This window comes from Triturus cristatus, chromosome 9 (assembly GCF_964204655.1).
Source record: "Triturus cristatus chromosome 9, aTriCri1.1, whole genome shotgun sequence".
Classification (NCBI taxonomy): Eukaryota; Metazoa; Chordata; class Amphibia; order Caudata; family Salamandridae; genus Triturus; species Triturus cristatus.
Genome location: NC_140592.1, coordinates 165844520 through 165859360, shown reverse-complemented (window position 1 = coordinate 165859360; position 14841 = coordinate 165844520). Strand labels below are relative to the sequence as shown.

Sequence of the window (14841 nt, the reverse complement as noted above, 5' to 3'; positions counted from 1 at the left end):
TAAGTATTTAGTTATGCAACTGTTGCATGGCTAAACACTTATAAGGTCCCAAATGCGAGACCTATTGGCTATGCCAATGCTTGTTAATGTTTGCATTAGCCCGCCTCCAGAATGCTTCAAATAATTTCACCTCAGATGCTGCAACTGCACTGATAAACCTGAGAAAATCCTTAAACTGAAAAATAGCAATGACCTAGAAGTTTGAAGAGCCATTGATCAGTGAGTGATAAAGAAACAACTTAAACATATCAAAAACTGAGACTCCAACACACGGAGAATAAATAAATAAATACCCGGTGATGCAGGGTGGGGGTAGTAAACTCCGGATTATGGCCAAACGGAGGTAAGTATACAAATTTCATTGAGCTCGCTGTTTCATTTCCTTTTCATTTTTTTGCTCTTTATATCCTACACTCCACAGTAGAAGCGGAAGTTGGAGCAAATCTCTGGCCAAGAATTGGACACATATAACATTACAAACTGTATAAATGGGCAGAGGGCGAACACAACTGTTAAAACATCACAGCTACTTTTGTATAAAATCAATAAAAATAAGAAAGAATTTGTAGGTGCACATTTACTTCAACCAATGAAGAGTTCATGGTATGTCTGTTTACTGATCTTTGACAACCCAAATTCTCAGAACTTGGGGCCAGATGTACTAACATTGGGAATAGCGATTTCCACATTTCAATTTTCTCCGAATCGCAATTAGGAAATCACTCTTCCTAAGATATGAAACTTTTAATTTTAAATGAGCAGTTCCTAATGGGTCGCAAATCAACTTACCTCATGAATATTATTGAGGTAGGTAGCAATTTACGATCCATTATGAATTAAATAAAACAATTTTTGTTCTCCCAAATGCAGCCTGTTTTCCTTAAAGAAAAATGTGATGCTTCCAAAAAAGAAAATTAAACATTTAAGTTGATTTTTTTAAGTGTAGACAGTGGTCTGTTGGGGACCCCTTCACATTTGCAAATGCTTTTCAAATACCTTTCAATAGTCTGTAAATACAAATAATGCTTTGCAACCGTAATTTGGTTGCAAAACATTGATACATCCTTCTGCAATTCGGCATTTGGAAGGGATACCCTAAACACGCCCCTTCTAAATACTGATTCACAAACTGAAATTGCATGAATCATAGTTTAGTGTTTCCGCATTAAAAAAATGCATTTTTGAAGTTACAAATTGCCTGATTTTGCAAATCAGGCTGTTTACGACCTCAAAAATGCTTTATATATCTGGCCCCTGGAAGCAGTAAGTGAGCCTTCCGTGCTCATGCACTTTATACAATAAAGGGACAGGGACATAGCTTAGTGAGATTCGGTGGATGTTAGCCTGAAATTTTCCAACCACCTTTGCAGTGTGCCCTACTCAGAAAGCATGTTTGCTAAGCATAGGTTGGGTTTTCCATGACCAGCATTGGGAGGTTAGAGGTTTTGGTTGTTGAAGGAAGCAGAGGAAAGTGATTTATTGAAAATGAATCAGCATTCTTGAAGTACTTCAAATCTATCTCTTCATTCTATGTTGTATAGGAAGAGATTGCTAACAGCCAGTAAAAGACTAGTAAAGTGGGCAAATGGAAACCTTAATCTGTAGGAAACTATCACCTGCACTTTACCAGTTCCAGGAAGCCAACTCATAAGGTAATATACCTGTTGCAGTGATCAGCTTGTAAATAATTTCAGAAAGTAAGACAACTTGTAAGACAAATACAGGTGTGTGTGTATATCTGTGTGTCTGTGTATCTGTGTCTCATCTCAAGGCAAATTTTGGGGCTCCTCTACATACATGTTTCGTAGTTTCAAAGGGACATGGGCCTCAGATGTGATGAGCCGCAGAGAAACCCAACACAGATGCTGCCAAACCCAACTCAGAGTCCCAGGACCCAATTTTCAATTTTCCATTTATTAGGGGGGGTGACATCCCGACCCCCCTCCCTGAGAATCTTTGTCCCTGTAAATTGATATTTTTAGTATTAACATTACAATTGTTCTTCGTTAGACTCCCCCAGAAAGAAAGAGGCAGCATACAGTGAAACAGGTGGACATAACTCTAGGCAACAGCATTATCCTGTTGCAACACAAACACAGCACTCTTGAAGATGGTGGTTAGGCTGGTGTTCTCCATTTTGCTTCCTCAAACCTACCAACTCACACATCACTCTTAAAGATGGTCTTTAGGCTGGTATTCTCCATTTTCGCATCTCAAACCTACCAACTCACACAGTTTCAGTACTCATCACGCAGTGTCCAGTTGGCGAGCATCTGTCACACACTTGACGGTATGTTTAGCCGTTTACCATTGCCCATAGTAGGTTTTCAGCTTGGGCATGCATGTCCTGTGCTGCAGAGATGCATATATGTATCAAACCAGCTTAGGACTAGCACAGCAGCTCTGGAGCACTTCGTTTTTGGAGATGGGGAACTGGAAGGTTGGGGGAGTTGGGTTGTTCAGGTGTCCAAGTCCCGCCCCTCCAGGGCCCTATCCCTTCCTTCTCCGTACGATCATACAGTGGAAATGAATACATCTCTGACGGTTACGGGATCTCCTTGAAATGAGGTAGAGCATGGGATGGGTACAATATAGTCTTGTCTTTATATGGGCAAATGCCTTCACTTCAAGTCATATTTAGTGTATTTTAAATATTTCAGTGTATTTATGTTTTACATCATTTTATGTCTGTGTCGTCCATTTCTGGGGTCCAGGCTTCTTTTGTTGCTAAATCCATTTCCAAGGAAGTCAAATTAGAAATCTTCCTAAGTGGACAAGGTTCATATATTAGAGCTTCAGTTTTATGTGCATAGAAGTGTAAGTGCTGCTGGTCTGACTATATTTGCTCTGTGATTGATCAGAGTTCACATCACTCAGTACTTAATTTGAACCAGTGGTTGGAGGTGGAGCCCACTGCCACTCATTTTTGGGAAGTCGGACTTATTTTCCTCATTAGAAGTTTGACTCTGAGCAAAAGAGAACAAGCATTGGCTAAGTTAATGGGTCTGGTGCCGTCTGACAGCCTTTTGGCGATTCTTGGTTTGTTTTGTTATGGGTTTTGCAAAACTTTATTGCTTTGGAAAGTGACAGGAGTGTGTTAATCTAACAAATAACATTGACTTAAGATGCCATAACTCATAGTGAAGTCAACCAATGGATGAAGTGGTGTTAAGTGCTGCCCCTTGATGCATGCTCAAGGGAGTTGGAGAAAAATGTGAATGACACAACCACAGACAAATGGATGAAGTGTGGCAGAAACCCCCTATAAGTAGCTATGGCATATACATGATTTTAGGAAAATCAAAAGGTATTGTCCAACACAGACCTAAAAAACGCCAATTGTTGTGTCTTTGGCTATCAGCCTTTTGCCTTTAAGGAAGAAAGATAGAAGGAAGGAGAGAAAGCAGGAAAAAATGAAAAGAAAGAAATAACACAATAAGGTAAGAAGTAAGGCAAGAAATAAATAAGGCAAGGCAGGCAAGAAAAAGAAAGATAGAAGGCAAGACAGAAAGAAGGGTAGAAAGACAGAGAGAAGGCAGGAAACATGGTCAGAAAGCAAGAAAAAATGAATGAAAACAAGAAAGAAGGATTTACAGGTAGAAAGAAAGATAGAAAAAAAGGGAAGGAAAAGAAGGAGAAAGAAAGCAAGAAAGGGAAGAGAAACAGAAAGAATGAAAGCAAGAAAAAAAGAAGGAATGAAACCAAGAAGGAAGGAACGAAGGCCAGAAAGATGGTAAGAAATAAAGCAAGAGAGAAGGAAGGAAAGAAAGAAGGCAAGAGAAAAAAAGGCAGGAAAGAAAGAAAGCCAGAGAGAAAGAAGACAGGAAAGAAGGAATTAAAGGAAAATGAATGCAAGAAAAGGAATTAAATAAAAAGAAGGAACACAGGGCTGAAAGAATGAATGAATAAAGGAAAGGAATGAAAGAAGAAGGAACGAAAAAGGGAAAATAAGAAAGAAGGAATGAATGAAAGAATGAAAGAAAAAATGAAAGATGGAATGAAAGGAAAGAAAGAAGGAATGAAACAAAAAAGGAAAGAGGAATGAAAGAAAGAAGAAAAGAAAGAAAGACAGAAGGCAGTAAATAAATTGTCACAAGTGCTGCAAATTAAACAAGATAAAGGCTGGTTTACTTCCTGACAAAGTTTATTGAAGAACCATTGAGTCGAGAATAAATGTGCTCTGAAGAATTGTCCACTTATGAATTCACATTATGAAGCATATTGAAGCGTTTGATAACTTAATACAGAACATCTTCAAATGGATGCAATCTGTTATGCTGTAAAATACCAGCAGTCAGATAGCAAACAAAGGACACTCCAAAAGGAATTTGCAACAGCATTGGCTGGAGGCAGGAACAGATAAAGTGTGTAATGTGACCTGTGCTTACATCCTGTATACGTCCTGCTGTCACATCAGGCTCTAAACACAAAGACAAAAACAAAGTAATAAATGAATTTTAAAAAACATTGGCCCAGAAGGAAACTAGCTTGTGTGTGGATGTGCTCTTGTGAAAGAGCAAAATGCAGTCACTCAAAGTGGAGTTTTATCAGTGGCTGAAGTGGACTGCTACCCTGCCCCATGATGGGTGCTGTATGTAGGTGGAAGCAAAACGTGAATGACAAACCAACAGACTAATGGATGAAGAAACTAAAGATAAGTATATTATACGTATATTTTAAAAACAATCAAAAGGTCTTGGCTAACGCCAGATCTAAAAATAAATAAAAAGGGAAAAGAGAAAATGGAAAAACAGTGACAAAAGGAGAAAACAGGGATGAAAACGAACCTGTGAGGCTGAGGAAAAAGTGGCAGGGAGTGCCTGGTGGTGGATAAAAGGGGCATGAGGTGGAATGAAGACTATGCCGCCTTAATATTTGACACCCACAACATTCGATAGTGCCGGACACAGGCTTCTGACCAAACATTGTGCCCCTACATTTGTTCTTTTACAAATTAAGCACTGAAACACTGCAGCCCTATGCCGCTGCTTTGATGTACTGGATGAAATAGGTGAAAAAAAACCTGCCCAGATGTCTAGTTAGCACGGGGGCTACAAGTAAATCATCTCCTAAATGGAAGAACGTATAAGACAGCAGTAGGTCAAACTGCAGATAAAGAGCCATTTAACTGGAGCCTTTGAGCCTGGTGGCATCTGAAAAGCTAATTTCCTTCATTACTTTGCATTCCAAGCTTATGTAAGCTAGACTGGATTTATCTGCCTGAAAGTGGATCCGCATGATGATAACGCACATACGATAGTGCATGTTTTTAATTCTCCTTATTTTATTTTTGGGTATTCTCCAGTGCCTCCTGGTGCTCAGATTTCTCGTGATGTAGAATGATAGAGAATGGGAGGGATCACGGAGCACAAATATACAAATTTATTTTGAGTTGATGCTCTTAAATGATTGCACCATAGTATTATTTGTTAAAGAGTTTTGCAGTCTCCATTATTTTCAGATTTTTTAATTACGCAACACTTCGAAAAAACTTGCAAAATGGAATTTATTACTTATAATCATCCCGATCTAGGGGCAAATGCAACTACCACTTTTAGCCATATGTGTAAATCCAAAAATGGAAGGTGCACTCATTGAGATTGAACACATTAAATCAAATAGTCCAATTAGTGTGATGTTTCTTTCTTTTAATTCTGATGGTTATAACACGAACAGTGCACAGCCAACGCGTTTCGTTCCACGCAGGAACTTCGTCAGGGCTATTTTAGAGGCAGATATAATATCCAAGAGCGGTATATATAATCCTTTAGACCTTGTTTCGTCTCAAAGAGAAGGGGGCCCATAGGAAAAATCTTATTTTCCTTGCGTGTTATTAATTGTATAGAGGTGTATGTACAAGGCGGACCCTCGTATAGTCCCAATGAAGGTATGCATAAAAGGTGACGACATGGACAAAGGATGGTAGGTATTATCCTTCATGTGTGGCGTCCGGTCTCAGCATGGTAGCTGTAAAGTATCACTTTTATCCATATGTATTTTTAAAATGTTAGACAGTTTATGACTATATAACTTTGTAAAGTTATTGCTTGCTTGATATTATGGATGAAATAATAGGAACTGCATCTTGGCTAAATGTCTTTGACATGAATTTGGAAAAAGAATGAACTTATTTACTAATGAGTTACATTTGTTGAACAAATTTGGGATTTATTGGCTCAGGAATTTGGTGATGCCTGTTAAATTCTCTAACTGGTGAATGAAGCCCAATTCGGTTGTTGGTTAGTTGCTTCGTAATATAGAATTTATATAGCACCTCATACCCCGACAATTGGATTATTCATGCCAAGTCTTGGGCGCTCTATTTGAGGACATGGTCCATGGGATGTTGGGTGTACGTAGGCTTACATCAGAGGGGGTGGGGTTGAGAGATGTGCTCTAAATATGGTGCAGTGAGTGAGTAACTGGTCATAAGCATGAGCTGTTGCAGGAAACAACAATTATGAATGTGTGAAAAGACAGTTTTTAATGATTTCCAAAATGTGAAAGTTGGTTGTCAATTTTTGTTATTCTAACAGTATTATCAGGAATCCAACTCCCTGTCTGAACTAACAAGAGCTTCCACCAGTGCGCGGCTTTGTCAAGGACGCAATGGTCAAGAATGGTGATGGTATAGAGTGATCTGATAAAGTTTGGAGTTAGGTGTGGACTTAAGTCTTCATGTCTGCTTAGCTAAAATTCTGGTACAACCATAGTGCACAATGCCACTGACCTGAGACATACTTAATATTTTTAAAAGTCTCATTAGGCCGGTAGCATAGCTCGGTGAGTTGTGTGTTTGCTCCTGAAACATGGGTGATCAGCTGGTCACGAGTCTGAATCATGGCAAAGTGGGTTCATCCTTCCTAATGTTAGTAAATAGAGTACTGTTAAGTTGCGTATAGTAAAGTGTTATTTATAGTGTTTAGAAACTGCATGTGTAATATGATGAACCACTATTGGGAAAACGTGTGGCGCAGCAGCCAGGGCAGCTGACTCCGGAACCCAGGGGCTCACGGTTCGATCGCCGTCGGCAGATCAGCCCAGCACCATGTGACTCTGGGCAATAGCTCGCTCAAACTTCCCGAAGGCCCCCAGCGCCTTGACGCCCTCGGGTAATTGTTGGCGCTTTACAAATACTGGACATTTACAATATAAGAATAAGTTATTATAATGTTGCTACATCCGAACTAACAAGGAATGGATGTCTCAAGGTAGAACCCCTACAGTCATATACAGAGCCTTATTGTGTTTACATTTCGTACACTCAAATTCATTCGTGTTTCGCTTTGAAAATAAAAGCCTTTAACTCATACCTAACTCTCTTTATTGACAGAGCAAAATTAATGATAATTGATAACGTTTATGACTCACTTCAGCTCCTTACATCTCTGTCCACATCAAAGATCGATCGACCTTGTACGCGGGGTTCATGATGAGTAAGTAACAAAGGAACCCCTGCTCCAACACACCCAAGGAATGCGTAGATGATTTATTGACCGCTAAAAATTGGAATCTGAGTCCTGTCACTGTCTCCTCTCTCTAATCATCTACTGTTTCAGAAATCTCTGAAAATCTAGATCAACTTGTTTGTCTCCTCTATTTAAGATCAGGCTTAGGCCCATGAAGCGCCAGGACATCGAATGGAGTAATATCAGCGCTATACAAATATGTGCATTGACAGTGAGCTCCCAGTAATTAGTGGAATTGTAATTTCCTTTTCAAGAAGCACAGGCCTGGCAGGCCAGGGCCTCACAAACCCCAGGAGGCTCGTTGTACTGTGTGGAAAATGCAGAACATGTTGAACCGTCGTCGAAAACTTTTAACTTTCCAAAAGTGCCGATCCAGATTGCCTCGGAGGGATTTCGATACTTGGGTGTCTACATTACGCTTGACCCAGTGGCCCGCTACGAGCGAAATTTGCTTCCCCCCCTCCAGCGTTTGAAGGAGGATGTCGCGCGCTGGAGGCGCTTGCCACTTTCGCCGCTCGGCCGGGCGGCTTTGTTCAAGATGATGTCACTGCCGCGCTTCCTGTACGCTCTCCAGAACACCATGGACCTGGTCCCAGCGCGCTACTTCCGTGAAGTGGAGGGTCTACAGCGCCGCCTGTTCTGGGACGGGAGGCCGCGTATAGCCCTGGCAAAGTTGACGCTCCCGTGGTACGACGGAGGGATTGCCCTCCCGGATATTAAACGGTATTACTGGGCCTCCCAGTTAGCTGCAATTAATCACGGCCTCTATGGGCCCGCCCTAAACCCGGCATTTGAAATGGACAAGATGCTCCTGCCCGGTGGCGACTACAATCGAGCGCTCTACGCTAGTGTGCCCGATTCCCGCTTGACGGGGCCCACGCGTGTTATGGTGCGAGTATGGCACGCGGCTAGTGCAGCTATGGGCTGGAAGGACCGTTTGACCCGGGCGTCACCGCTGTATGCGTCCGAGAGGTTGGGCTCTCTGTGGACCTCAAAGGGCTTTGCGCAGTGGGACACTATAGGCATCAGTACAGTGGGGGATCTCTGGACGAGGGGAGGATTTAAAACATTTGAGACGTTGCAGGCGGAGTTTCAGCTGCGGGGCAGTGAATACTTTCGGTACCTGCAGGTCCGTCACGCACTGGGCTCCGTCTTCCCAGACGTGGCCTCCATCCCGGAGTCCTCCCCCCTGGAGGATCGAGTGCTAGATGGCCATGTTCCGGACAGCACGATCTCCCTCATTTACAAGAAATTGATAAATGATCGCTCGGGCTTACTGACTGGCCTCCGCGAGGCCTGGGTTGCCGATGGGCTGGAGTTGGACGACGAGGACTGGATTTCCGCGGTGGCCTCTCCGAAGGAGGTGGCCATCCCGGCTCGCCTTCGTTTCGTCCAGCTTAAGATACTCCACCGGGTGTACATGACGGGGCCAAGGCTTCTGCGTATGGGCTATGCCGCGGACGGACTGTGTAGGCGTGGATGTGGTGCCTCAGCGACCTTTCTACACATTTTGTGGGAATGCCCGAGGGTGGAGCGATTCTGGCGTGGTGTGCATGAGGTCCTGCGAGCGGTTACGCATGTCGCGCTGTTGCCTGAAGCGAGGAGATGTCTGCTGAATGTGTGGGAACCGACCGATTACTCAGTTCCGCAGACGCGATGGGTGACTCTGGGCTATATGGTGGCTAAGCGGGACGTTGCACAGCTGTGGGGATCCCAGAGGTCCCCGGCGGTATCGGCCTGGAAAGAACACATGGATTGGTGCATGTTCCGAGAAAAGGTGGTGTATGTGGCGCGGGGTAAGCCTGGTGCATGGGTGAAGATATGGGGCCCCTGGAACGCCTTCCGCGGGGATATCTGCGAGCCGCCGTCGTTGCCTACCGCCTCACCAGCTCCATCCCCTTAGTTTTCTCCCTTCCCTAGCTCCAAGCATAGTGTTCCCCCAGTCCTGGACTTGTCTCCCTTCCCCTCTTGGGGGTCTTCAGTGGATGGTTTGGGGTCCCCCATTTGAGGAGCGCGTGCTGTCACTCTCGATCGTGGGTTGCCTTGCGGGTGTGTGTTTATTTATGTTGTTGTGTTGTAGAAAATGAAACCGTATTGCGGGCTCTGAGCCATATGGCCTGCGCTGTTGATACCTCCTGCCTTAGTGTCTATGCAAAGCTAAGTGCCTCATTGTATGTTTCTCATTTGTTAACGTCACTTTAGCGGCCGGCCGGAAGGTTGTAGGCCCATACCTGTATATATTTGAGATTGCAATAAACGGTTTCAAAAAAAAAAAAAAAAAAAAAAAAAAAACTTTCCAAAAGTGCATAAAACGGTGTTTTAAAGGGTTCGGAGGGAGAGTTTACTATCCCAGAGCAGCCGTTTGTCAGCTCGGGATTTATGCTGATTGCGTGAGAAGTGCGGCCTGCCCGTCCACCGCTCCTTCACGAGGCCCCGCAGGCCCATGACGCAGTTCGGTGCCAGTGATATCACCATCTGCCCTGAAGCTGGCAGCAGTGGCCCGAAAATCAATCCAGCCCTCGCTTACATAGAAAACACAAGCAAGAGGATGGTTTTCAACGAGGGCATTCATTAAATGGGTGTATTGCACGGTGGAATTATGATACACGTTTTGCTAGTGCACAGATTTCAGGCATCAAACGGGGCCACGTTTTTACACAGAAAGGGTAACTGTGGAGGTAAATACATTTACAAGAAGTATCCTGAAACCAGCAGCGATTTTTAAATACAGGAGATTGCTTGTCAGTAGTGTGAGAGAGAAGACAGAGCTGAAGACAAAACAACACTCACCTCGTTGAGCTGCCTGGAACGTCTGTGAAGAGTGAGGCGTTTTATAAAGAGGCCAGTCCACTTCTGGAGCAAACTATTGACTCACTTTGTCAAACTTTTCTGGGCAAGATATAACTTTACAAAGAAAAGCAATCAGTTTACAAATAAGTGGCTCTACATATGTTTTACACAAAGTTCATGTATGCATAGATTCATATGTGGCAAACCTAGTTAGATAGCAATACAGATTTGTACAAGAGAAAAGTTAACAAATTCAGTGGCGGCTGGCATCTACAGGGATGGGGCCAGGCGCGCACAAGCTCAAACAAATTTTTTTTGAAACGGTTGGTATCTACGGGGAGGGGGAGGCGGGCACGCACGAGCGTGCACATACAAAATAAATTTAAAAAATAATGAAACAGTTACCTACCCTCTCCTCCGCACCACACCGGACCTCTTCTTTCTGGAACTGCAGCCTACCACCAGGAAACTCCCTTGACCAATCAGGGCGCTTCTCTCATGCTGTGAGAGGAACGCCCTGATTGAAGGGAGTGGCCTCACTCGGCACTCCACATCGCCCTGGAGGCCTGCGCTGACTCTAACTTAGACAGCTGTGTTAGAGATGTTTAAAATGCGCATTTGTGGCTGGCCGTCACAAGATGACATGTGAACTTTAAACAGTGCACATACTGCCCACCCTCCTCCCAGCTGCTGTCACTCACAAGCAGCCCCGCCTCCATCCTGACGTTCTGTTCGGGACAGGGGATGAAAAATCAAATGATGATGAATTACCATTTTATTTTTCATCTCTGGGGCTTTGGGGGGATTGTAAGTGTGGCGACGCTCTTCTGCTCCAACGGTGGAGCCATCCCTGAACAAATCTGTGAGAGGTATCGGTGCAGAGTGCAGACTGAGAAGGAGATGAAAAGGTGTTTGCCAGAGAAGCAGACTACAGAAGAGGGAAGAGCAAATGCAAAACAATTATTGGCAAAGCCAACAGATCTGAGTTTTTTGTGTTGATGCATGCAGCTTAAGAACATTAAAGACAGACAAGAAACAAAAGGTGGTCTGTATTGAAGACTCCTTTGCCTTTGATACTGTCCTGTTTTTATTGATATTTTATAAATAAACAGAGCTGTAGTTGTAGAGTAGTCCTTCTCGCAGTTCAAATCAAGAACATGAGTGGAGGCAGTGGGACACATAAAAGCAGCCAATAGCAGTAGGTGAGAGATAAATTCCCTGCGTGGTTGAGCCAAATTGTGATTGACAAAGTGTCAAGCCAATGGCTGAAAGAGACTAGTTGAAGAAAGTCAATGGGTAATATGGGTGGACCCAAAGCCCACTCTAAACAGATTTTGAGCAATGGGTTGCTTGACAGCTGCGCTTTCAAAACTCACACCTAAGAAGGGTTCGAGCTAAGCAGAGAGATAGTGTGTGCTGGAGATTTCAAGAGGAGAAAGAGGGCGAGTTTAAGAATAAGGAAGGGTAGGAAGCAAAGCGATGGGAGACGCAGGCCTACATTATAAGTAGGATGAAGTGGGGGATATATTTAACAGGGTTCCAGTAACCTGGTGGTTGCATTGCATCAAGGTGTTGCTTGACGAGAAGAGTCCTTATCAGCTCTTTCCCAAAGGTGAGGCACAATGGGGTCTGATGTTCCACACCATGTAGCGTAGCAGGAGAAGGCTCAGAATCTCATCTTCTTTCTTCCATTTTAATATTTCCAGCCCGTTATTGATTATGATTAGGGCTCCCGGTTTTATGGTATTTATATTTTTGTAATTTCCATCTGTATTTATCTATATTTATTTTTTGCTAATTTTATTTGTATATATCCATATTTATTTTAGGTTTTGTGAAAAAATTAAGCTGAAATGTGTATATTTCTGCATTTATTTAACCGGTTAATGTACACTTGTGCCTGAACGCCGGACAGGTTGCAATGATATATATACACACTCAGATGATAAAATATGCACTTATAAGAAAAAATGCACATTCTAGTATTATGGTTGTGCAAATCTGCTGCTGTTTAAAGCTCTTTACTAAAATTCCTTTCTTTTTGCAATCCCCTTGCCTGTTAATCCGCACAGCTTTTGGCCTGGCAGTCATGATTGACAGTATTCAGAATCACTCAAGAACAACCCAATTTCTGTTTTTATTCAGATTTAAAAATAAATACAGACAGGAAAATAAATGGTTTTCTGTTTGTATTTATCTGTAAAAATCAGTAAAAACGGAAAACAGTGAGCCTTAATTATGATAGAAGTCTTACATGTTCCTTCGTTGCTCTTGATCTTGGTTGCCAAGTAAGCTGGGGTAAGATCATCAAATGGTAACAAATAGTTGCCACCATCCATCATTGCCACATGTCTAGAAATTGATAATTTTAAGTATTAGGCTCGTGTAATCGGAAGGCAGAGACCCTCTTCCGTAAGCGATAAGAGTTTCCAGAAAGCTTACAAGGGTGCTTTGCAGGGCCTGCAACACACATCATAAACTTAGCTTCATCTGACGAATTGCAGTTAATATAAACTGGAAATACCACTTCATCTTTAGAATACCAGATCTGCGAAATATCAAAGTTAAAAGCATTCATGGACCAACCCAAGGCAGCCCTTATGACAGGATTAGAAGCGCTAGACATCTCACATTTGGCATTCTAGGTGAACTAACTTTGTAATTTTAGACAAACAGCTAATAAAACGAAATAAAAAATAAGTATCAACATTTTTGTACATATGAATTAGGCAGATTGACTACAGATTGACATCTATATAGTTTAATTTTGAAACCAGTGCAGAGCATGCATTTTCTTTATTATTATTTTGAAAGCAAGCAGAACCTATGTTGTACTGACATATTTGCTGCACACCTAGACAATGAATGTGGTCCCTGAGAGGCAACTTCAGCAGAAGGAGCACAGTGACCGGTGGGGTGAAGAAGGGCACCGGGCACACTGGGTGACCAAAGAAACAGGTGATGAGTGAGGGACACATTTAGGGACATAGAGACAGGCTGAGGCAGGGAAGGGGCAGAGACAGCTTGGCAAGAGCACAGTGGTGACGAAAAGGTGCTGGTAAACCATGATAGCTACCATGACATGCAAGGGAGCGGGGGAGGACGACAGGTACCAGCCAGCAGCGAGGAAGTTGTGGAGATAGAACAGGAATACATGGAGTACAGCGGCGGGTGCAGAAAAGGCCTGAGAGATGATGGCAAACCAGGAGGAACATTGCGGTTCAAGTGAAGAACAAAGACTGCGAAGTGTGGTGTTGAAAGGAGACACAAGAGTAATCGTTCTGCCTGCAGTCATTGTACAACTGAAAATGAAAGTGGCTTCAAAGTTTCTTCAAGACTGTTTAGGATATGAACAGTCACTTACAGGTCTGGGCATTCGGTGACATTAAGCAGGCATACACTGTCCCATTCTCTATAGAGACAATCTTTGTGATGGCAAATTGTGTGGTTGCTGTCTCAAGCTAAGAAAGCTCAGAGAGTCAGAGTGAGGGGGGGCACAGTGACACTAAGAGGGTCTACAATGCTCAAGGTCAGATACATTTACTGCCACTTGATTCAAATTACATTATATTGATAAGACGTACCTTCATTTTGGGTGCTGCTCTGCATTGTGAGGAGTTGAATATGTTTGTCATGTTATGTTCCCCAGGGCCCAGACGACAAGTTTAAATTGTCAGACTGTAAACGAATAATCACATTTTGTGATGAAACAATAAGTTAATAAGAAATTGTAATATTACATGAACAACCAATACAATTAAATGAATAAATATTACCTTGTTATACACATAAAATAGGTGGATTAACTATAGATTGACATTTTTTTTACTGTAAACTGCAAACCTGTCCTCAAATGTGCTTCCCTGCCTTATGAGGGGTTACACTAGCCAACACACAAGTCACATTCAAGTACCTGGTTTAACAGAACAGCTTCACATGAGGTGCAGAAAATACTATTTAGCATCGTTTATTGTTTTATTTGCAATTATTCAGAATCCAGCACGCCTTTGTTGCACTAAAATTCCTTTTAAAGAAACTTAGACTTATTGATTACTTCTTAGTATTGGATGTTATTACGTTTTAATTGGTTAACTAAATTGATTTAATCTAACATTCCTCATAGAGCGTAGAAGGGAAATCTGGAGGAGGCAGGTCCTTTACTGTCATGGCACCTTACATGTTAGTGAGGTTATCAATTTCCCTTAGCCCTGGAATACTGTGGCTACGTTTACACAAAACAAAATAGAGGGTTCTGCAGTTCTTTCACTTTAAGGGCATTCTAAACAGCAACTGCCTGAACGTAGGTGCTGTCCAAAAACTCAAGTTGGCAACAATGAACCAAGATGCACGATCTTGAAAATCTGCAACGGGTGCTTTTGGCTATTTCGTCCAGGGGTGGTTCCTGCGCTAAGGCGGAGGAGAGTTGCCTCACAAAAAAATACAAATGATAATAACGGCATGTTATTATCATTTTATTTTTTCCTCGCGGCTCTGTAGGTGTGAGGTGGGACTGCCCACAGAGCAGGGGAGGTGTAGTGGCATTCTCCAAGTGCGCATGACGGTTTGGCCGGCCGTCTTGGGC

General features: G+C 42.7%; 1 protein-coding gene and 1 long non-coding RNA gene across 3 annotated transcripts in view; one reads left to right on the top strand and one right to left on the bottom strand.

Moving 5' to 3' along the window:
* Window positions 1-14841, top strand: part of ARHGEF3 (Rho guanine nucleotide exchange factor 3) — an 898185-nt gene that overhangs the window by 622431 nt on the left and 260913 nt on the right. The gene's annotated exons all lie outside the window — the stretch shown is intronic.
* On the bottom strand, window positions 2231-13943 carry LOC146797578 (uncharacterized). Its single transcript, XR_014969009.1, has 3 exons — window positions 13844-13943; window positions 10260-10373; window positions 2231-4420 (listed from the first exon to the last, which is right to left on the bottom strand). It is a non-coding gene; the product is annotated as an uncharacterized LOC146797578 (long non-coding RNA).